Raw genomic sequence first — 23,504 nt, 5'->3', positions numbered from 1 at the left:
CATGCATGCTTGGCTCTGTCGAGAGTCAAAGCACATTTCGAAGAAAACGCGCCAATCTACACCAAGATAATATATTTGAGCGACGGGCTCCCGCTCACTTCAGGAATAAATACCAGTTTCATGAGGTGCAGCGCAGTGAATGTCAACGTACGATATTGATGTTTTCGGCCTCTGGACACTGCAAAAATGCTTGCAACGGCTTTGGTGGGCTAGTGAAACATTGAGCATCAAACCATAACTTGCGGTAGCCTGCAAGTGAGGCCATACACAGAGCCGGAGTCTTCGTAGACGTAATTCAAGAAACACTAAAGAACATCACCATTCTGGAGCTGCCACAGAGGGAGCTTGCAGACTTTCGCGAAGTGAAGAAGGAACAATGGAAACTGGCAAAGAAAGTGCCTGGAGTTCAGACGCTCCACCTGTGGAAGTTGTTTCAGTCAACTGAAGGCAGTGCATCCTACGTGGCCTCCACCGCTGCTTCGGAATGGAAGACGCTGTGATCTGGTTAGTGCTTCGTGCTGGACAATATACTGTGCGCAAAACCGAAATCAACTGCCGCCGTTTATTTCTTGTTACGATTTTCTGAATTGCAATGTGCACATGAAGCGGAATCCCATTTTTAAATTGCCTCCGGATTAAAACTCCCCTTGATTAAAAACCTTGCAGATAAATCGTTCCCGTCAGGAGACGACGTTTTGTCTCCTCCTGACAGTGCCTTGTAGAACCATTGAACACAGAGGTAAATAGACGCAGGTTCGAAAACGCCGACCTCAGAAACGCATTAATATTAACTTTTATATACAAAAATTTTTCTAAGAACCAAGAAATGATCTAATATTTTTCATGAATCGATTATATATACCAATAGACCGTACGAAGAATAAATTAGAAAATACAAACAACGTTTGACCGCCACCAGCCAATTCTTACGACATCAGGCAAAATAGCGAATTTATTCTCATTTTCACGCATTAAGAGCGCCGCTAACAAGCGAATAGAAGCTCTGTAAGCATTGAGAATGGTTCAGATATTGGGGTAAATAAAATGTAACCACGTTCAATGAGTGCTAAATCAAATTTCTGGCAGCTACTATTTTTTAAGAGGCAGTAATAAGCAATTCTATATAACAAAAACATGAACTCAGTTTTGTGTTTATTTTTGTATTTTAGAACAATATAATGCAACACTTTTCTAGTGCCTTAAAATTATCATGTATTGAGGATTATTCAGGCAAATTTTAAGAAAATTCGATGATGATGTTTTTTTTTAAACCCAAGTCAAAGTTGTCACTTTTTTGGCGTTTTTGAACTTCGGCCAATTTTGAGACCGTACTGAAAACTATCTGCCAAGTCTAGAGCAACATAACTTGCCTGAGGTGCGTAAAAACAGCTGAAAAATACTGAGAAAAATATTCAGTGGGAAGATCCTTAGGCATCTTGCCCTAAGGCTGCCCTGAAAAGTGCCTTTTTTGCACCGCATAGCTCCAGAAGCGAAGTTTGCAATTTTTTTTACTCGGAAGGTTTAAAGAGCAAGCAAACAATTTTTATTTTCTCGCATTGTACAAGTTGTAAAGAGGTTCTGAAAAAATAATGATGCGCGGAAAAAATTTTTTGTGCATGGAATGAGGCTTCAAACTTGCAACTTTGCGAAGTGCCAAAAACGAGATTCTCCACCTCTTGTGACGTGCGATTTTTTTCCGAGAAAACTACGAAGCTTCTTGCAAAACTAAGGTTCATTCCTTTGTGTGGACACATTTGCCCATCATATATAAAAATTTCATTGAAAACAAAAAATGGTCATGGGACCTCGATTACCGTTCTTATCTGAACACGCCCATTATATATATATATATATATATATATATATATATATATATATATATATATATATATATATATATATATATGTGTATGGCGAATTTCAGGAAAATGTAGCCATGCACGACACAGAAATTTGGTTTCGTGGTGTCCCTACCTGGCAAGAAGCCCCGTAATAAAACGATAGTTACGGGTGCCGCGGGGAACTGAAATCCCCTCTGAGGTGGAAGCGAATGTTTGTCTTTCGCGCGACGAGATCGCATTACTATAGAGGTATCATCTCCTTTGTTGGACGTGCTCCTGTTCTCCGCGTGTGCGATCCACTCATTTGTTAGGAAAGACTAAGCCCCCGCTCTTTTTGTTATTTCTTTGCACATATGTCGTCTCTGCGCAGATATTGGCCGCTTTCCTCCTGTTACAATGATGCATATAGCGTAGGCATCAGGTTACACCGTTGGCCTCGCGTCTTGGAAGACCTTGGCATTTGCTCGAGGGCCTATATTTCGCCGACCTTTCGGAGCATTTACGAAAATTGGTTCCTGCATATGGGATGACAACGCCGGGGCGATCAGTGCCATTGGCTCCGTAGGAGAAAGTAGACAGCCCGGAAGTAAGTTACAGTGCGCTACCGATCTTTCTGGAGTTTTTATTTCCTTTAGAGCACAGTAATAGGAAAAAACAAAAAAACAAAGGCTGCGGCAGTAGGACAGGACCCGCACTCGTCCTGTAATTTTTCTGCTGTCTTTGTTTTTCAGTGTTGTTCAGCTACAACTACGGATATGTGCCGATTCGCCAAATTTTGCCATCCTAATTGTTTTTTGCTAATCGTGTTGCTTGCTCCCGCGGCTCGGAAGTGTGAAAGCATCGAGAGGTTGCGCACATTGGCTGTTGAACGAAGCTTGTACGGCTAGTTTCGCTGCTTATCCTGCGTTCTATGTAGTCGTTGTCCTTTTTGCTGCCTGAGTGCCTTTCTGCATTTTCCCTTTTCCTTGCTGCAGCCTTTTGCTGTGATTGTCTTTTTCTGTGTAAGCATACTCACAGCGCCGCCGCGGTGGCTCAGCGGTTATGGTGCTCGGCTGCTGACCCGAAAGACGCGGGTTCGATCCCGGCCGCGGCGGCTGGAATTTCTTTGGAGGAGAAATTCTAGAGGCCCGTGTACTGTGCGATGTCAGTGCACGTTACAGAACCCCAGGTGGTCGAAATTTCCGAAGCCCTTCACTACGGCGTCTCTCATAGCCTCAGCCGCTTTGGGACGTTAAACCCCATAAAACCAAACCAAGCATACTCACAGCGGTGTTTCTTTCTACAGCATTAAATTGCCATCTACTATTTCACTGGTGTTGCATGCCTGTTGAGATCCGGACCGTCGTTTTTTGAAAGGAATTGGCGGTGAAGTGTGCTTATACGCGCACTTAACTGTTCTCGTCGCTGAGGGCTGCCAGCATGAAATGCTTTCATTCATCTATCATCTAATCGGCAAGAATGGCGCGAGGGGCGAAGGTGAGGCTTAGGAAGCCGGACTCCGAAACGAAGTCCAGCAGAGCACTGAGCTTTGTCTTGGCGACGCCACTGGGGGCCGTCCAGTCTTCGTATGTGTGGGTGCGGAGGACAGGACGCGCTGTAATAGATGGTGTTAGCTGCACTCGCTGGAATTCGTGTGCCTGTTTAGGGCGGCGTCGCCCGCTTTTTTCTGTTGGCGACACGTTGGGCCGTCTTTGCTGCCTCCACGTGCAGCCGCGTAATGCTTCAGCTCCCTATACTGGAGCGCTTCTGTGATCCGGCTTCAAACCCGCTAAGGTTTCCAGATCTTGAAACCGCAGCCCACGTCTTCCAGGCTGCCTTGCGTTCGGTGCTGTTCTCTGCTATTTTCTGCAGCCCAAGGAGCGGCGGTAAATGCAATGCGGCCCGTGCAGTGTCTCGCGCGGAGCGTATACGACTGAAGCCGGTTGTTCTGTTGGCGTTAGCGACCTCAAAAGAAGAGCGTCTTGCCTTGCATGAAGGACAAGAGGATTTCTGTGGCTGAAGACGTGTCGTACGCCAAATAAACCTTGCGACTTGGCACACGTACGCCATTAAGGCTCGTAACACAATTAGCAGAAGCATGCGGTGGCCCCCCACCCTCAAAAATAATTAAATAAATGAAGGGTGGGGCCAGGACGCACTTACGGCGCGCCCTGTACGTCAAACGACGCGCTGCTCGTAAATAGAGCTGGCTGCGCATGCGCAGTTGCCACACCTGGCCCGCCCTTCCCGATAAACCGGTACGCGTCTACTCTAGTATGTCTCCGCTACGCTAAATCTATCTAACAACGTTCTAGAAAGGAGGAGCTGGCATATTTGCGGGGTATCCGTTCCAATATACGTCCCTGGCTCGGCTGCTGACCCAAAAGACGCGAGTTCTATGATCTATCCCGACCGCGGCGCTTGCATTTCGGTGGAGGCGAAACCCTAAAGGCCCGTGTACTCTGCGATGTCAGTGCGCGTTAAGGAACCTCAGCCGGTCGAAATTATCCGCAGCCTTCCACTACGGCGCCCCTCGTAGCCTGAGTCGCTTTGTGGTGTTAAACCCCATAATACAAAAGCAAGTATGCCTGACAGAAAGGCCTGTGTTGCTTGTGTTGTTCGCCTTCATCGTCCGGTGTTTGCGCTGTTCGTTTCTGTCACGTCGGACCAACTAGCCCGCAACAGTGCCTTTGTCAAGTGTACGTTCCTGTTAAGCGAAAGTAAATTCATCTCACGTGCGCGGAGGAGAAAAGTGGCTTTTGAAGACAACGCTTGTTGGGTCGCTGATCTGGACTTGAATCGAAGGAAATCGTTCGTTTAGTTCATCTCGGTGGAAAAGGAACCTGCTGGAGAACGACTGACGGAACATCAAGGCAAAGTCAAGTTTCCGGATTGTGGAGCGGATGGTATCGCCTTTCAGGCACCAATGTGCGGACGCGTCTTCCGCTTGATTACTTCCCGCGCGGCTCGTATATATATAAAATAATAACGCGGGCGATAATGGCCACGGCGAAGCAAAAACAGCTCAGCTCCCAAATCCGCATCGGGCGAAATTTGCCGGGGAATGGGGGAGCGCTTGAAGCCACGCGCCTTGGAAGTGTTCCAACGGGTGATTGCGCCGATCGGATTCTTTAAGCAGAGCAGCGTCTCGCTGGCATGTATATTCTTCACTTAGCTCTTCTTTCCTTTATTTCCTTTATTCTTCGTTCATTTCTGCGCGTCGTCATCTTGCGGCCGGCGTCTTCGGTGGCATACCAATGTGGCCGCTGCGCCGCAGATGCTCGCCGCCGACCCCGGAGTGTCAAGGGCGCGAGGCCTTCCCTCGATTGAAACTGATGGGCCGTGAGAACACCCCCGTTTCGTCTCTCATTCCGTCTTGGCTCTTTCCTCGGCCCTCGGAATTTCAAAGCGCTTGTTGTTCGCCTCTTCTTCTGCAGCTCACGAGTTTCGGCGCAGCGATAAAGCTCCTCGGAACGATTATGAGCGAGCAGCCTCACTCCTACAACCTGGGTGCTGCCTCCATCAATAGCGAATGTGCGGGCGGGGCTGTTTCGATTACAGCGAAAACGGGTTGGCTCTGCGGGGTATTAGTCACAGCGGATCTCTCCCTATAGCGGCCCTTGATGCAGTACAGCGTATAACGCTCTGCCTGTGGCACGCGGCGCAAGTCTGGGCGCAGCGCGCTGTTTCGTTGTAATGCGAGGCCTCTCTGCGTCTCCCCGTGCGCGGCTCATCTCCCGTGTCACCACTTGCGTCCGTCGCCCGTCGCTGTGAGTATCGCTCGTTGGTTTCGGTCTGCGGCAGGGCACGCGACCACTGCTCGGTGTTTAATACGAGGTGGCGCCCGGCAGTGAAGGCCCCGATTCAGGTTCCCTGCCTGTTCTAATTCTCACGTTCCCGAGTTGGGCGCCTTGGCTAAAAGCAGAGCGTCGACTGTACGAACTGCTGGGTCTTGTCGGAACCACATACCCGTAGAGGAAGAAATTGTATGCCTGTGACGGTACCATTTCTCTCGAGTCCAGTGTCTGGATTCGTTCAGGCCTATCGCACGTTGACACCGTTGCGTTCAGACGAGCTCACCAGAGAAAATATTCCTTTGATTTACTGGCTGAATATTCCTGTAGAGAGGGTTCGATCCCGGCCGCGGCGGCTGAATTTCGATGAAGGCGAAATTCTAGAGGCCCGTGTGCTGTGCGATGTCAGTGCACGTTAAAGAACCCCATGTGGTCGAAATTTCCGGAGCCCTTCACTACGGCGTCTCTCATAGCCTCAGTCGCTTTGGGACGTTAAACCCCCATAAACCAAACCATTCCTGTAGAGAGAGGGCACCGTTTTAATTTCACTACGAAGGCTAAAGGGAATTTTCTGTGCATCTTCCTCGCGACGACTCTGAGGTTGGCGGTACGAGTGGGACTAGTTAGAAGGCGCCATTTACCTCGTGTGTAGCATTGCCCACTGATCAGTGCCTCGGGCTGGCGAATGCTGCGTGTTGGAGCCAAGCAATTTAAACAGAAGCGCCGTTTAGTGACTGAGTTGCAACTTCGTTGCCTGTTTGATCAACCGGTTTCATTCGTATCCTTCTTGTGCCCTCTAGATAGCGCTGTGTCACGTACGAGGCTTCTGGCATGCTGCGAATCCGTGCAGGTAATTGACTCGTGATGTGTGCAAAGTGATGGCTTTGTTTACCGTGGATGATGTTTGTTACTTATGCAGCCGTTGTCGTGAAAAAAAAAGAAAAAAAAAACGCCGCCCGCGTAGTTGTAAGCACTGGACGCCTCGGATATGTGTACCAACACCGCGAGATGGCGTAGGTCTTCCAGCAGTAAATAACCCCTAGGTGGCCGCTGTCGCCTGCCCCTCGGAAACCATCGCGCAAACGAAAAAGCACGGGGACATATCCCAGCAAGGAATGTGTGTTCGCATTTCACCCTGCCATGCCCGGGGTTTCACGTACAATGCATAGCACGCAAATGTTTTTTTTTTTTTATTATCCTTGCAAAACAGTAAGTCCTAAAGAATCGCACAAACTTTTTTTTTTTTCCAATATGCTTCTGAAAACAAAGCGTCAGTTGGCAGACATCCAGGAGGCCTGCTGTAACTCTCCCTGCAGTATATAACCCTCGTGGAAACAGTTTCAAAGGTTCTGCCGCCGCATATGCGGTAGATAGAATTTAACTTTGTTATTGATTTAACCCTTTTTTAGGACACCGAGACACGTACGTATGGTCCCACTTGCTTCAAGTGTCGACGAACAGCCAATGGTGCACCTACATACCTTATTTTTGCCTGCCGGACACTACCGATCTCTAAAAGCAACCATTCAGCGTGTTTTTATCTTTAGCTAATGTGCCTCCTTGGTGTTCTGTGTGTTTTTTACAAGCGCGGGTATGATGCGGTTTGACGCGGCCCAGTTTGGCGGGAAAAAATAAATTTTCAGAATTTGTTTAGCTGCCTCAAATACTTGTCAAAACAATTTTCAAATCTACTGCAAGTTTTCTTATACGCCAAAAAGTCTGAGGTATGGATCCGTGCGACATTTTAGGTCTTTTTAAGAAATCGTTCGTACAGACGTGTACATTTTTCTTTTCAGCATAAGCAATGTACGAAACGGCTTGAAAGGGGGGTCGTTCAATTTCTAGTCATTCTGACTGCAATTTTACCATTTGCATGCACGCGACACATGCATACACCTCGTGCCCTATAAATTATAGAACGTGCCTGGGTATGTGCGCGCGTTTTTTTTTTTTTTGCTTTCCGAAATTCGTCTAATTTGCTGATTTAATTTTCTCACTGAATTCGGCAGCTTTGCGCATTTCTGCAAGTATGACGGAACGTTAGCGGTTACATTTTGTAGCCCACATTCGATGCTTGTGTAATCGGGGCTAAGCCACAGTTCAATCTGGCTTGACCCCTGTGTCCTCGCTGTTCGTGCTATGACTTGGATTGCGAAATCAGCGCACGTGCGTATTCACTGGCGCGCGGACACACGTGCAGTCGCCCTGCAGATTCGTGCTGGACTTGGGAAGAAAAACAGCGTGGGAGATCGATCGGATAGGTGAAACCAAGCACGTGCCGAAATTCTGCGGCGATTACGTAAACCTTGCCTAAACCGGTCAATTTTATAAGCCGCTTTGATTATAGGATACAGCGGGCATAGTAAATCTAATGAACGAGCGGGCACTGCGCGATTTGTTAAGCTATGCAGACTTCATTGAGGCGTTTTTTTTGCGCACAAATCCCATTTCTCTGTGCCCGGAATTTTGCAGAGGCCAAGTTCACTGGGTATTAGAATTGTGTGTTTGTAATGAACTTCCTTCAGAAGATGCTGTTCGCTTTTACTCAGCAGAGAGCTTCGAGTGCATTACGCATAATCCGCAAGTGCAGTTTTTATTTTTTTTTTTTTAAGAGGCTTACGTTAATTTGCATGCGCTGGATCGGCGTCTAGCTTGAGTCAGGCTACGTATTCTCGCGCTCTCGCTCGAAGTGACAGCGTCGCTGCGGAGCAGATGAACTGAAATCTTGCTGAAGCCTTAGTGATTGGCATGTCCGAACGCATGCCCGCGTGCGCATAAACATTGTATCGCAAGCCCAGCAGACGGTCATATTCCGCGTACTTTGTTGCGTAGTACAATATTCGTGCGCTTATAGACGAGTGAAACTTGTAACACTTCCTTCTCGAGTGCCGATTATAAAATTTGCTTTTTTTTTTTCGTTTTAAGCAGATTAAGGCGAACATTGTCCGGGCACCGCGCCGAGGACCCTGAAGCCGACCATAACGGCGAACTTATCTGAAACATTCCGTTCGATGATGGATTTGAAGCAGCGTCGGCGCAAAATGCCTTGCACCACTCGGCCATCGCCGCAGTCTATCGGGCTGTGATTTGGACAACCCACATTTTTAAATCTGTTGGCTACAGGTTCGAACAGCACGCGAGTGCCTTTTCCCTGCATCGAAACGCGCGGCCGGGGTTTCATCCCTCGAGCTGAGCTGTGGCGCTTCAAGCGGCGGCACCAGCGCCGGAAACGTGCCGAAGAAGAGCTGGCGGAGCCACGTTCATAGCGGTTACGTCGATGTGGCGGCCGACGCAGCGGCGGTGTGCGGCTGCGTTGTGCGTATAGGCGCCACGTTCTCCTCTTCGGCACGTGCTGGTCACGCGGGTCACACCAAAAACGGCAAAGGAATCTGTTCTGCTAAGTGCCCGATGATCCTCCTAGACTCGAGTGCGGCTACCACCACCATTTATGAGCCGTCCTAGAATGCGTTACGCCTTTCCTGCTATGCATTTCGTGTCTACCCTCGACGACGAGAGGGGCTGCAAATTTGTTGTACAGTAGGGCGAGTTACTGGGCAAATTCGGCTGCGGCGCTCGATCGTGGCCCATGCTGCAGAATATGGCGAAGTACCATTTGGACCAGTAACCTCACAGAAAAGAGGCCCGTGCACCGGTGGGAGAAAGCTTTGCTATTGCTCGCCCCACAAAGCACTATTTGCGAAGCCAGACTCTGCATGTCCTTGTAAAAATAAGCAGCACGCGAAGATGTAACCAAAGCCTTGGTATGTTTGACCAGATGTTGCCAACATTCGAGCGGCTGGAAAAAACTATTTCCTCACTTCGGCCTTCAACCGAATGTTTAGACGACTCCTCTGCTTTAAGGAAATAAAACTGAGCGTAGCTGAACACGCAAACTGCGTGGCGTTCAGTCGGCGGCATGCGCGCCTTATCTGTCGTGCGGGACACGTATGGACTTCTTTCTGCCAGTTTACGGAAACTACGTTCTTTTGTGCCCGCTTCAACGTGCATTTGAGCGGCGTGCGTTGACTCCTTCTCTCCAGACAACTGGCGACGTGACCTTCAGCGCTTGGCGAAACGTAGAGCGACTGGCTAGGCCATCCGGATCTTGGTTGACTTGTGTATTACGGGTCTTGGCTCGTCCTTATGCAGATATCCATACGGCCACGTATTGTGCACGCAGTTCTCTCTGCTGTCGCCTAGCGAGTTTTTTTCTTTCTACCGTCACTTAATCCCCCTCCCCCTGCGGTTCTCAGCTGGCTCAGAGGATTCACTTTGGGGCGTCGTGTGCAGTTCCTCGTGCATAGATGTTTTAATTGGGACAGCGCTGCTGGAGATCTCCCTCTCCTCGGTGTGTTCCCTCTTGCTTCCGGTCAGAATAGGATTATGTGCACGAATATGCGGACAGAACAGTTATGCGCACACGGGCATGCGTAATGCGCTCGAAGCTCTCTGCTGAGTAAAAACAAACAGCAGCTTCTGAAGGAAGTTCACTTCAAACACACAGTTCTAATACCCAGCGAACTTGGACTGCAAAATTCCGGGCACAGTGCACTTTGATTTCTGCTCAAAGAAGCGCTTCAATAAAGTCTGCATAGCTGAACTAGCTGAGCGCATAGCTGAACGCTTGTCCTACGCCGTTCTCCAGCTATGTGTGTTTTTCGGCGCTACTGTTTTCCTTTCTCGAGTACAATGCATCATCTAGCCAAAATTGAAGTTTTTCTAAACAATTTCGTGCTGTTTCCTTTGCGTTTTACTTGAGGGGAAATGCCTTTAACATTGTGATTTTTCATTAACTCTTTTCTTACCGCGCCTATTCTGCCGATTCTGCGCGAACCGGGCCGCTTCTGGACAATAAGTAACACCGCCCTGTATATTGCAAAAGCGACTGTATTTCACTTTCGTATTAGTTTTTTTCGTCACCCATACGAGGGGACTATTTTTAAACTTCTAGCGAAACATTTCAACACGCAGCGATCTCGCACCGACCGTGCTCGTCAACGGCGGTGTTCTCGCGATTGCACTGCATGCGTGCGACAGCACTGAGCGGAATAGTGACGCCCATATGTATGGTTTTAGATCGGACAGAGCTGACTTTGTAAATTTAATTTTCGCCGTTTGCAAAGCAGATTCGCTGCTTTCCCAGCCACTCTGAGATTCCGTGCCACGAGCTGTGTAGCAGGTCGAGTTTTCCTCAAGGCGGTCTGGCGTCGACCTTGGCACTGCGCTGTGTGTGATCGGAAAATTTAGCACGAGGAATTCTGTAGCTTTGGATACTTGTTTCTGACATAGTAGCGCATAAAACGTATTTTGTAGATTATTTTCTGATTAAAGCTATCGCACTAATGTTCAGAGCTCCCGCTCACGAGAAAAGCCAGCTTCCGTACGCCCGTGTGGCAAAAAAAAGCAGATGGCTCTCCTGCCCATCGCGACAGGTGGTAATGAAATTAATTCGGTGCAGTGGCTACCTGTTCACCGTGTCACTGCGCATCAACTCGTTGCTCGAGATATAGACAAAATGAGGCTTACGGGTTAAGCCTCACCGGTGGCTGGGTTTGAAACAGCCACCTGCCAGGGCAGTGGCGCATCGCTTAACCGCTGCACCACCGCGATCTATGAATCTACGAAAGAGAAGGAGTACTTGCGCGAGGATTACCTCCGATGCTATCTCGTTATACTTTTAGGTAAAGCGTAGTCCGAGCTGTTAAAAATATTTTTTGTTAATTATTTGCGAGGCTCTCAAATTTTGTCGCAGGTTTTTTTTTCCTCAGAAGCAATACATGTCCTGTTTTTGCTTTGTCATTAAAAAGAGAGCTTTATTAGCTACACTGTGATCTGCTGCAGTGAAGGAATATTTTTCTGAAATCTGAGGCTGAGTATATTTTTACGCTCATCAGCCTGAAACTGCCTGTTTTCCTGCGGTAAGGAGGGAAGTTAATGCGCTTGACCAGCGCAGCAGTTTGCTCTTCTGCATGCAGTCAAGACCAACACCTGTGCGGAGCCAATGTGACGTCACCGGCCACGTGACGAAAGTGGCCCGTCACGTGATGGTGACGTCATGGTCACGGGATGCGTTACGCCAACGACGACGCTCGCGCCACAAATAAACCACTGGTGGCTTCGCTGTAAAAAAAAAAAAAAGGAAAAGAAATTACGCTTTCCCTTCTTCACTGCTATATGGAAAGACCGCAGCGGTGGCCAAGTCGTTTGAGCATCCGCCTCGCATGCGGGAGGTACGGGGTTCGATCCCCAGTGCCGCCGGGTACCCACCGGTGATACAGTGGGTGCAAGCTTCCCCTGGCCTGGTGCTCGGCTCATTTAGGGTGAAATGCTTGGGGGAAATGGGTCTTTTACCCCACGTTGAGTACAAGAAACAACCTTGTGCCATGGCGCTCTTTGGCCGCAGATGCCCTTGCGGCATAAAAATACATCACCATCATCATTACACTTCTTGTGAAACTGCTAGCTTGATCACCAACAACGGTTAAGTGAGGTTGCCGCCTTTTCGTTTCGCTGCGGGGCTAAATATTTGTCTAGCGCCATTTGCGATCGCCGCGGCTTGATATCCCTTTCACCCGGCAGAAAGGGGCTTGTTATTGAGGCGGGTGGCTGCATGCTTTCGCGTGCGTCGCCAATGGACCTTTCGTGACCACGTCCGGCGGCAGGCACCGGCGCGACTTGAGCGTGCCGCAGACTTGCGCAAGGCAGAAGCCTTTGAACGGAAGCCCCCTGCTTGCTCGCAGTGCATGCAAATGGGCATGCCAAATCCTGCCCCTCCATTCTTCTCTCCTCCCCATCATGGCCCTCTGGACGGCTGTTTCAGTGATGCCCCTGCGCTGGTGGACCAGGTGGGGATGAAAACAGCACGCTCTCCTTGTCCTGATGCACGTTTAATAAATTTATTCATTTAAAAGCCGCCCATTGGCTTCGGACGACCAGTTCCGGTACTGGCCGCGCCGCGTGCCTTCGTTCTTCGCGAAGCGTCGCCGGTATTGGCAAGCAGCTTGCACAACTCTCTTCCACAGCGCGTGATTCCATCTGTCGTTCGATAGCGCCAAGAGAATAATAGCGTGGCATTTCATCGCTTGTGCACAAGGCGAGCTTCGGCTGCGTGTGCCCAGCATTCTAACTTGGGGGCCTTTTCGAGTGGCGAACCAAACAGGCGCCGCGGACAGAAAACACCGGGTATCTGCTGCCGACCTTCCTCGCTTCGTTTTTCAGTCGGCCGGGAATCTCTTTCCTCTACGTCTACGGTGTCCGTCGACTTGTTTTTATTGCGCAACGTTATCTTTCTTGCGCCTGTATCGGAGCTCTGTGGAATGATCGGTGCCTTCTTTTTTTTTTTCTTTTTTGGTGCTTTTTTTTTCTAAATTTCCGGCCCGTGATCCGCCCAGATTAGCTTCTTTGACGGGCACTTGCGCAAAACGCCCTGAACCCGTGCGTGGCTCCGTGGGGCTGACATGCAGCTCATCTCTTTAGCACCGTTTCGATTACTGGGCGAGGTACAACGGAGACAGCGTTTGTCTTCTTGCCCCTATTAAGTAACTTCGAAATGTGTTTAAGAGCCAGTACATTGAGTAGTATCTGTGTAGATGTCATCATTCACTGAAGTCCATGAGTCGACGTTTTCTGGCAGAAAAAAAATATTCGAGTAAGTTGCCCTTCAAACCAGTCACTGTCTGCTTCCTTTAGCCAGCAACTCGTCTTCACACTGTTAAATTCTTTTCTCTCGAGCATTGGCCGATTGTACCGCACTAATTGGAATGGATCCCAGAAAAATTCCCCCACCTCTCCATTCCGGAGATTGAATGTCCGTCCGACAGACAGGGGAGTGTAGATGCCCGCTCTTTTCTCTCTCTCGCTGGCCCAACACGTGCGCCCACAGCTCGTTAATCCATCTCGGAGGAACAATGAGCCAGTGTGTGCGTCGCGCGTGGCCCCGTCGCGTAGATCCCGTCATCGCCGTATAGTCCACGTCCTTGGCTGGCTCGTATAGGGGAGGCAACCCGCGGCTAATCGACGAGATGCGCGAGGACCACTTTGCGCGGGGCGGCGGGGTGGAAGGCACTCTGCTCTCGATCTATGCGCCTTGATTGGAGCTGACGGTTTTGCGGTCGCGCGATGGCCAGTTACTCTCCCCCCCCCCCCCCCCCCCCCCCTCCCTCGTGCGCGCCCTGTCTGCTGTGCGGCGGCGTCCGCATCCCGCTCCGAGAGCTCCGCTACCGCTGCAGCGCCTCTGCGGACGGTGGGAGAGGGTAGACTCGCTGGCGCCGCGCCATTTTTTTTTTATTCTTAAAATGTCAGACCTTTTCGAGCGCGGAGGAGATTCAAAATAAATTAAGGGAAGTTCATTTTTCTTTTCGCGGTAGGCCTTCCCAAGGCCTTCGCCCGGGACACCTTGTGTGCGCGTGGAGCTGTTATGTGCTAGCGCTGTCGCGTATGTAATTGGTCCCTCGATCGATTGCGCGCAGACGGGATTTCGTCGTTTCGCGGCGGGGAAGATGTTTTTGTGCGGCTACTACTTTCGGCGACGCACTGTTTGTGCCGCAGACGGGCCGTCCTTTTTTTTTTTCGTTTTATTGTCTGGCCCGAGGAAACCGAAACTGCCCGGTTGCGACCGGCTTTAGCCGGATCTCTGACGCCCACTTCGGCCTTGTTCTCTTGTTCATTAGGATCCGCGTTCATCTTTTCTTCCTGTCGTCCGTGAGGCCTTGTGTTCGCTCGCAACGTATCAGGTCGCCAGCGTGGGCGACAGACGTCTACGGCTTAGGCCTTTATTTTCATTGCGAAAACGGGATTGATGTGATTGGCGTTCGGTGTCGCAGGATAGGGCCTGCCGACGAGGCGATGGCGGTGGTGATTCGAGAACGTGCTCAGGAATTCCTCGCTGTCGGAATGGCAGACACTGTCATGCAGGCAGCGGCTTTGCGCGCGTGTGCTCTATATTTATCAAAGTTCCGCATTTCGCATGTTTGCTTTTGCACCCCTTTTTCGACCCCGCTTTCCCTTGGATATTGTTCATTGGGCCTTTTTGATCGGGTGTACGTTGCCTATGTGCAACTTATTTTTAGTATCACCGATTTGCCGATACGTTTATCGTGCACCACAATTCGTGGTTGGCTTTTGTCGATCGGGGTATTTCCGACGAGGCGGGTTCATGGGAGGTAATCTAGGGTAGCAGCAGTTTTCGTTTTATTGCGAAAGCAATACTGCTAGCGGTTTGTGCCTTCAGCGTGGCGCGGCGGTAGTTACCATTGACCTTTAGCTTGACCTCTGTTGTGACGTCACACCAGCTGCGAAAAACCGGGGCCCCAGCTCGCGCCGTCAGTGTGGAGCGGCGGTAGCTACCAACAGCGGTGAGCCTCGCGCTCCTCCGCTAGGGGAGCTACAGCCGGAGTGACGTCACACCAGCTGTTAAAAACCATGGCCTCAGCTCGCGCCGTCAGTGTGGAGCGGCAGTAGCTACCAACGGTGGATCTGTCGTACCGTGTACGATGCCGTCTACTGCCAAGCTTAAGGAGAAGGCGGCTCGCCAGTGTGAAACCAGGAAGAAACAACGAGCTACGGAGACAGAAGAACGTGAAGGACGACTTTCGAGACGACGCGCTCAATATGCAGCTCGGCGACTACGTACAAACTCTGAAGAAGATTCGGGTGTAGCGAATGGCTAACTTTGATAACATGACTCTTACTAAGAGCACCACCAAGACACACCACCAGCCAACCTAGGCGCAGCCAGGGGAACTTGCTTTCGCAGTTACCGGGCTTAACCAAGCTAAGCCTCAGCCAATTTTTGTTGTTCTTTTTTTGTTCTGTTTGGAGGATAGGTGACGTTCTGTGAAGAAGGCACGCAGTGGCCCTTGCGTTTAAGCTTTGCTTAATTCATTCTGTATCTTCAGTATCTTCCTGATTACACAGAAGGCTTGGTTTATTTTTTGACGAAGGTAAAGGGTTTTGTACGGGACTTCTGCTGGTGAAATCGGTCTAGAGATCTAGCTAAGCTATGCTTGACAGAAAGTGGTCGCGCATGAGTAGGGGGATAATGTTTGAGAGCCACCTAACGTAATGAGCTACTGTGTGATTCGGGAAATAAAGGACCCGTGTGTAACTGCAGGCTCCTTATGTCGTCCGCCCCTCTACCCGTGGCCTGTCTGAACGGGGAGCACCGAAATAGCCCTAGTGACGGGGACGCGCTGGGAAAATTGCTGCTCAGAGACTGATGCTCAGCACCGTTTCCGAGGGGACATTGCGCGGCTGAGCTGCACTACTCGCGCGCGTTGGGCTCCTCCTGCAGTTGGGCAGCCCCGCGAGCTCCCGAGTCCTGCGGAGAATCCGAAGCTGGCGGCGATAACGGCTGCTCCGTTTCACCCGGGTCGCGCTGACGAAAGGCGTGCTGCCAGTTTACGGCTTCTTAGAGCCGGCTGCCTTCTGCGGCCGTCTCTCTTCAGTCTTCTTCTTCTTCTGACGAAGATGCCCTCTCTCGTGATGAGCGCTCTGGGTGGATTAAGTGACTCATTGCTTTCGTTGGCTTCTCCGTTATCCCACGTCTAGTTTTCCGTACTCAATTTCGTTCTTTCTAAGCGCGCAGGTCGTTCGCTTTGTTGAAGCTAAAAAGAAAGCGCCGAAGGGGAACGGCGTCGCTTCCTGCACGTTATGTGGCAGCTTGACTTTCCATCGGTGCTCATGTAGCATTATCTGGCGGCAGTACTTCCGGCTATACCTTTTATTTTCTTTTAACGAGTGCGTACGTAGTAGAGCATCAGTTCTAGTCGTGATGTCTTCTCGTCGATGGTTCCGGCTCGAAGCTAATGAAATTGTTGTTTGAGAAGCTAACCGAAGAATTGACGATGCAATGCGCGAAGTTCAGTGATTCGATGCGGCGGCGTGTAGAAACCGGCGTTAGGCTGAAGGAAGGAAGTGTAGGAGACGATGAAAACTCATGATCATAACGTTGGCATGAACCGCACAGCCTTTTTCTGGATTTCTTCTAACTTATTCATCTCCAACTGCTTGTACTTAGCTTAGGGCTAATTTGTTTAGTGCTTTTCTACATATGTAATCATTGTGATTAGACCATGACATGTTGTGCGTAAAAATGACATCAAGATACCTGACTCTGAAACCCTATCTACGGCACGACCATTGAAAGAGTAACTAAAAACGGAGAGGGAATATTTGCTACAGAAAAACGTCAGGACGGTTTTATTAAGGTTAATGTTTATTTGCGAGGTGTTGCACCAATTTCAGAACCCAGCAAAAGATTATTTGAGGCCGTAATGATCATTAGAATAATTAATCACATGATGTAAAACGCAGTCGTCTGCGTAAATCTCTCAAATGGCTTGGCTTAGAGGGAAAACTCGGTCATCGGAGATGCACTGAAACACCTGTCGCCGGCCTCCATAGCTCATTGTATGAACCGAAAATGAGTGGCTCTAACGAACGAGGAAGTCTGGCTTGCCGTATCGCATCGTGTTTCAAGTTGAAAGTTGCTACCGTGTGGTCGTAAAACGGGTCACGCCTTCTTTTTTATGTTCGTTGGAAAAACACCGGTTGCCGATGCGGCAGGCATTCGAGCATTAGGCCAGCATTGCGCTGTTGCGGAATGAACACCTGCAACGCCAGCTATGACTTGTCGCCGCGTGTCTTTATTATTGAAGCATTAGTTGACCTTGCAATAGTATAGTTCCCCTTGCGGGTAATAGGCGTGCGCCGGCAGTGTTAATAAGGCGGGAGCCGGCGCTCGGGAGTCCTTGTGCCGCAGCAGGGTAGTCATTTGCTCCGACGTCGTTCGGCTTCTCTCCACTGTCGTTTCTCCTTTCCTGCGTTGGCTCGACAGTTCTCTGTCGGCGATCGAAGCCCCCGGGATCTTGCCTCGCTCTTTCTCGTGCGCGTGTGCCTCGGCCCTTCGGGATACCTCGCTGTGCTGCCCAGGTACCATCCGAGCTCGTTGAGGAGCGAAATGCGAGGCCGCTTCTTCGCCGGTGTACCACAGTCGCGGTGAGTGCGGATTGATTAGGTCCAAACAAGGCGCAGCTCCCCTGTTTGCGTGGCGTGCAGACGCCGGCGGGAATGCCGGGAGGATTAGCCCCTTCGGATCTGTCTGCTGCCGCTGGCGTCGCCGTGGTTGCCTGTTTTTCTCGGCGGCCCATAATGGCCCCGTTGGGCGCCTTGTTATCCGGGGCAAGGGCGAACTTATACGCGCGCTCTGGCTCGCCGAGATGGAGCGGAGATTTATTACCGGCGCGCAGCACGTAAACACGGCGTCCTTTCCAGTGCTTGGCTCCTCCTCCCGGCGACAGCCGATCGCCAAGTCGGGCCTTATGTGCGCGCTTCCTCTCGCCGTGCGGACTGTAGGCCCCTGTGTGCTGCTAGCTGATTAGCGCCGCCGCACGGTAAGTCGCCCCCTCTCGCCTCCCTCTTTCGCTGTCCGCACGTGCCGTGTGCTCAGTGATGTCGGCACCGTACGCCGGATTCGCCAGCGCTGGCCTAGCCGATCCCCTGGCGCACCCTTGCGCATACATCGACACGTTTGTTGCCATCACATACTGCTTTATTACACTTAATCGTCCATACTGATTGGTAATGCTAATTATTAACCCTGATTAACTAAGTGTTCCTGTCATGCAATTCGCCTAATGTGCGGCGTGAGATGCTCGTACAAGGCCTCCATTTATCCCACTCTGAGCGAACGTTCTTCAGAGGTGCAGAGGTAGTGTGCCCGGCTCCCGACCGATTCCGATTGACCACATCATCCCTTTTGTACGTAACTACCCTCTCGACCAATCAGTGCCGAGTTCCGCTGAGCGAGACCTTTAACGCTGTCGCGTTCAAATGCCGACTGGCTGGTCGCACTTTTGCGAAGAGCCGCATCGGGAGGGAACGCTTTTCCTCTTCGTCTGTGCGCGCAGTTCACAAGATTATTCCACCCTTTATTGCGTCTCCTTGTCGCGGTGAAACAGTGTGTACATACCTGACCGCTTCTATTTGGATAGACCGAACGCCTAACTTAAGCGTGTTCCAATCTGCAATCGGAGCAGCTCTGACTCCGCGAAGGATCAGTATATCTGCCGCGGGCCAGAATCTTAATGGTCATGTCAGTTTTTTGTTGTCGACACTGCGTACGCGCTGTTGGGTGTCTCTTTGGTGTTTTTTAGAACGCCGTAGCGTGTACGTCGTCGGTGGTTGCGATTTCACAGCAAATACGCTCCATCTCAGTATGCTAGAATTCGTTATCGACCTTCCGCAGCGAAGCTGGCGTCATCACCATCGCGGACGTGTAGTTGTCGTTTCATATGCGGCGTGAACAGGGCTGGCGATCGTTTTCCGAGATCCGTGTTTCTGGATTTGTTCGTGTTTGCACACTTTTCGGAGATTATTGGTCGTCTGGAGTGCTTAGCGTGGAATTCCATCCTGGAAAGGCCCGCTGGCGCTGCAGCCCTCCTCCTCCGTGTGAGTCCTTCAGTCCACCCGCGGCACAGTGTCAAGGCCGAAAGGGTTGCAGGGGTTTCTCTCTCCAAACGGCTTTCTCACGGCGCCGCTGTTTTTTCGAGGCGGGCTGCTGTTGGCAGCGTGACCGCGCCGAAGGTCGGCGGGCGTCGTTTCGCGTTCGTCCCGGCGCTGCCGATTGCGCAACCGGCCCGCTTCGGAGGGCCATTAGGGACAAGCCGGCCACGTGAGGGAAGGGTTGATGCCACTGGGGGCGCATCGACCTGGAAGCCGCGCTTTCGGCCTGCCCCGCAGGGTGCTCGCGTTTCGGTGCGTCGACCGCCCATCGGCTCCGCGTGTGGCTCGTCCAGCGCGGGGCCGCCGCATTACCTCCTTCTTTCCGGCGTCGCTGATGGGACGAGCTGAGCGGGTGAAATCGTTAGTTCCGTCTGTTCATTGTTTCTGCCTTCCTCGCCTTTGCGCCAGACGCAGGTTCTCTCCCAAACCGCTCCTTGGAACTCATGACTGCGCCAGCGAAGGCTAAGACAGGTGAAGACTGAGTGCAGTATTTACTCGCGTAATGAACACACCCCCTATTTTGGCTGTAAAAAAGTGCGATTCTTCTAAATGTTTTACCCCGCGTAATTAGTGCATCCCCCAGATTATCACAAATGGTGAAAAAATGCCTATATAATGCGACCAAATACGGTACACCTGGTTTGAGGCGTCTTCCTTTCATAGCAAGCAATCTGGGTAGCCAGTTTGTCTTCGCTCCGTCCCATGCTCCCGTTCTGTAGCGCAGGTAGAGTCGCCTTTCCTTTGTTTCGCGCTAATTGCGTGTTAATTTGGACTTGTCTCGCAATTGTCTCGGACGGGGCTCTTTTGATACTCTGCAATACTTGGATTGCAGTAGGCTTCGATTCAGCCAGGCTTATGTGTTTCTATATTTAATAACACGCTTTCAACTTCACGGTGCTGTGTTATATGTATCGATGGCGCACACGTTTCATTGAAACTCGGCCGCCCTGTCCTCTCGTCGCTTTACTGCGCCCCACAAGTCCTTGTTGCTGGAAGATTGGAGATTGGAAGTGTGTGCAACGCGACCCATGTTTTGCTCCATTAAACTCAGTCTTAGTTCCGGTCACAATAGAAGAGAAACGCCTGTGTGTAGAAGTTCGCACCGAAACACAGGCGTCTTTCCATTTAGCCTCTGTCGGTAAAAACCTTACTTGGTCAAAATGAATCCGAATCCCTCCACTACCTCGTGGCGCCTCATAGTGTAGCTATCTGAGCGTCCCTTGAATGATGTGGTCTTTATACTCCTGCGCGTTCAGGCGCTCCGTAGCGCAGGGCTGGAGCTGTATAAGGACCCCAACTTCGGTCAGGCGGCGCCTCGGAAGCGACTAATCAGAGCCCTCTCTGGCGCGAAATTCATTAAGTTTGAGCAGGGTCGGCTGGGTCGCTTCCTTGCAAGGCAGTGCTTGCAAGAAAATACACGTTTCGTTTCTTGATTCCGACGCTGTTGCTGCAATGTACCGTTTGGAGTGCGGGTCAAGGGCTCAGCCGTATTTTCTCTATTTTGTAAAGCAAAACATGTCAACATTAATCAGAGCAAAACAAAAAAAAAAGAAACCAGTGCACAAGGAACATTATTCATTGCTAGAGCAAAGACGCCGTGCTTTGACTACGCCATTCAGCGTCCACTTTAAATGTGATTGATGAAAAGTTATCAAAGTGCCTTCCGAATGCTGTCACCAACAATGTATAAACATAATAGCAGAATAAAGTAATAGAGCTAAATAGAGCTTTAAACCAAAGCGCTGCGTTAACACTTCAAAAAAAAAGTAGCTTCAGTAAACGCTTTGCTGAACAGAAGTGATATCAGGTTGCCGGCTTACTTACCATTATGATTAAGCTGTCCTTCAAAAGCGGCCACCCGTACGTATACGGCCGCGTATCGTGGCGGACGGTCAAGGTAAAACTGGCAGTCGTGTAGCGGCGCTATCATGATCAGCTCGCGCTAGCTACAACCGAAGCGAAAGCTGCCGTCCAAATGCCATTTCGGAAAACACGAATCACAGAAAGGGAGAAACGACGCACACACACACACACTGCGCTCAAAGCGTGTCGTTCTCCCTATTGCGTTTTTGGACGGTTAGTATTATCGAAATGCAGCAAAACAAACTCCATTCTATCAACCTTTGCGGTACTATCATATTAATTTGAACATACCTGCATCGTCTTGCGTGCCCGATAAACTCAATAGCTGAGAGCGAGTCGGTCGTGGGCTATGACAGCTTATGATTAATACCACTGCAAAGAAAATTCTTGGACTCTTCGGACGGCTGTGATCCACGCCTTGCTGCTTTGCTTTTCGTGCCTCTCGCCTACCATGCACTGCTCCGTTTCATGAGAGCGTCGGGCCTGCCTGCGCGATAGGCTACGACTTCACCGCAAGCATTTTGCTTACTGACTCCGGTTCCGTGCAACTCCCTTTTCTCCTCAGGCAGTGGAGGGCCGGTTTCTTGAGGGCCTTTCATTCTTCTTGCCTGGGAAGTGGTAAAATGGTACCCTGCTGGCCTGCCATAATTGTCCATAATTTTTGTCGTCCATATTGTTACGTGACGGCCAGCCGAAGGATGAGACGAGATGACTGATGGCACTGGGATGATCTAATGGCCGCGGGCCAGCGCGAACGCTCTGTCACAAGCCATTGCCAGCTTCGTCAACAACATTAACGGGAAACGACTGAATACTCGAATGTATGGTCGTTGCTTTAGCCGTCGTTTTTCTGCGTGCACTGCGCGTAACGGAACTGTGCCACGCGGTGACGAGAGCGCAGTGCACTGGTGGAGTGCTTCGCATGCTGCGACTGTTGTTTAATCGCGCTGTTCTGCTCGTCTGTCGAGGCGCTCCGAAGCAACCGGCTATAGAATGCGCGCGCGCTGCAAATACTGTTTACGGGAAAACCCGACGCAAGGCCGGGAGTGCCGCTGCCGGCGGGCCTCTGCCTCCTGTCGCTCGCGCCTCTTTTCCTGGTATGCGCACATGGCCGGCCGCGGCAGCTTCGGCAATATCTGGTGCGCCAGCGGCGAGATATTGCGCACCGCGCTGCTCGCGCTCCGCTGCGCGCGCTTTCCACTCTGGGGACCAGTTCGCGTCGCGCGATATGGCTTCCCCCCCATTGGCGCGTGCCTGAGCCCCCCGGCGGACGGCTTGTGCTCCCTCTCCCCGCCAAGTTGTTCTTTCCCCTCTCGTGGGTGTTTTTTAAATTCCTTCTTCCCAGCGGAAACGACTTGTTTGGCCAAATGTCACGCGGCTTTTTGTCTTTTGAGTCATCCTTTTATTGCGCCGGATTTTTGATCTCGCGAAGGTGCTTTTTTCTTCTCTTTCGTGAGCGTTGCGCGCTGAAAGTGTGGCGCAACTAAGCATGTCCCGAAGAAAAGTTTGCGCCCTCGTGCGTGCAGCGCGACAGGATCGTTGTCCTTGTGTAACCAGGAGCTGTATTTTCTCCTCCCGCAGCCGCCGACTCGTCGCGTGAACCTGGAACGGCAGAGCAACAACGGAGCAGCTGGGACACTTTCGCAACAGGTAGGGAGGAATGTTTCTAGAGCTTTCTTTTTTTTTTTTCTTCGCGTCGCGCGCGATGTCAGCGCGAGCGACGCAGTAACGGAGAGCATGCACTATGCCGGGGTAAACACGATGGCTTTCGGCGCGCGTTTGTCTGCCGAATCGTGCCCCGTGGGCGAACGCAGTGCACTGTTCGAGCAAATAGTCTGACCGCTGCTCTTTCCTCGAGCAAAATATGCATTCGCTCCCGGGCTCATTGACTGCGCTTGCTGTTCCGCCGTTTTTGTTTCGTGGTCGCTTGCGAGAAGTCGGGTCTTCGAGCTCGCACGGGACCGTGCGCTGGCATTTTTGCCTGGGCAATTTGCGTCACTCTGCAGCAAGCGCTCCCTCGTCCTCCATTTTCTCCTGTGCACAGCGAAACTTTGTCGTTGCCCGTACGGGGATGTAGCCTCGGAGTAGCTCAAGGCAGCGCACAAATCAGCTGACAGGAGCTGCTCGTGACACGCTCTCTCTCCACCAAACGCCTCGGCTAAGCCGACTCGTGAGCGATGCTGCGGGCCCCCCGCGGTGGTCACCTCGTTGTCAACGCTCCGAGTGTAAGTCGAGACCGCCCGACACTGTCTCTTTTCCTTCCTGCCGGGCTTGACGAAGCAGCGAACGGGTCGCCACTAGTTTCGTTTTGGAGCGGCGATGACAATCGTAGCACAACGTTGCCAGTTAGTTTATCTGTCTCTCGGCAAATGCATGCTTGTCCGCGTGATGTATATTTTTTTTTACCTGCCACCTGGTTTCGTTGAATCGGCGTCTACAGCTACAAGGACACACACAGCGCAGCACCAGCGTATACGTTGGTGCAGTGCTTCTCCCTCGACCCTGATCCAGCGGCGTTAATAGT

At 51.0% G+C, this 23,504-nt stretch overlaps 1 protein-coding gene across 4 annotated transcripts in view; it reads left to right on the top strand.

Moving 5' to 3' along the window:
- Ae2 (anion exchange protein Ae2) overlaps window positions 1-23,504 on the top strand; it is a 198,781-nt gene that overhangs the window by 50,318 nt on the left and 124,959 nt on the right. The window contains exons 1-2 of one of the 4 annotated variants that reach the window (XM_089578514.1): window positions 17,536-17,611; window positions 22,562-22,630. The exons of 1 other annotated variant lie outside the window; for it this stretch is intronic. The gene's annotated coding sequence lies outside the window, so the exon portion shown is untranslated. Of the gene's footprint in view, window positions 1-17,535; window positions 17,612-17,917; window positions 18,007-22,561; window positions 22,631-23,504 lie in introns of those variants that run through there. 2 more of the 4 variants (XM_089578509.1, XM_089578508.1) reach the window with 2 other exon arrangements.

Source organism: Amblyomma mixtum, chromosome 3 (assembly GCF_055824585.1).
Source record: "Amblyomma mixtum isolate Tamu chromosome 3, ASM5582458v1, whole genome shotgun sequence".
Lineage (NCBI taxonomy): Eukaryota > Metazoa > Arthropoda > Arachnida > Ixodida > Ixodidae > Amblyomma > Amblyomma mixtum.
Note: the sequence above shows the minus strand (reverse complement) of the source record. Positions and strands in the feature narration are given on the sequence as shown.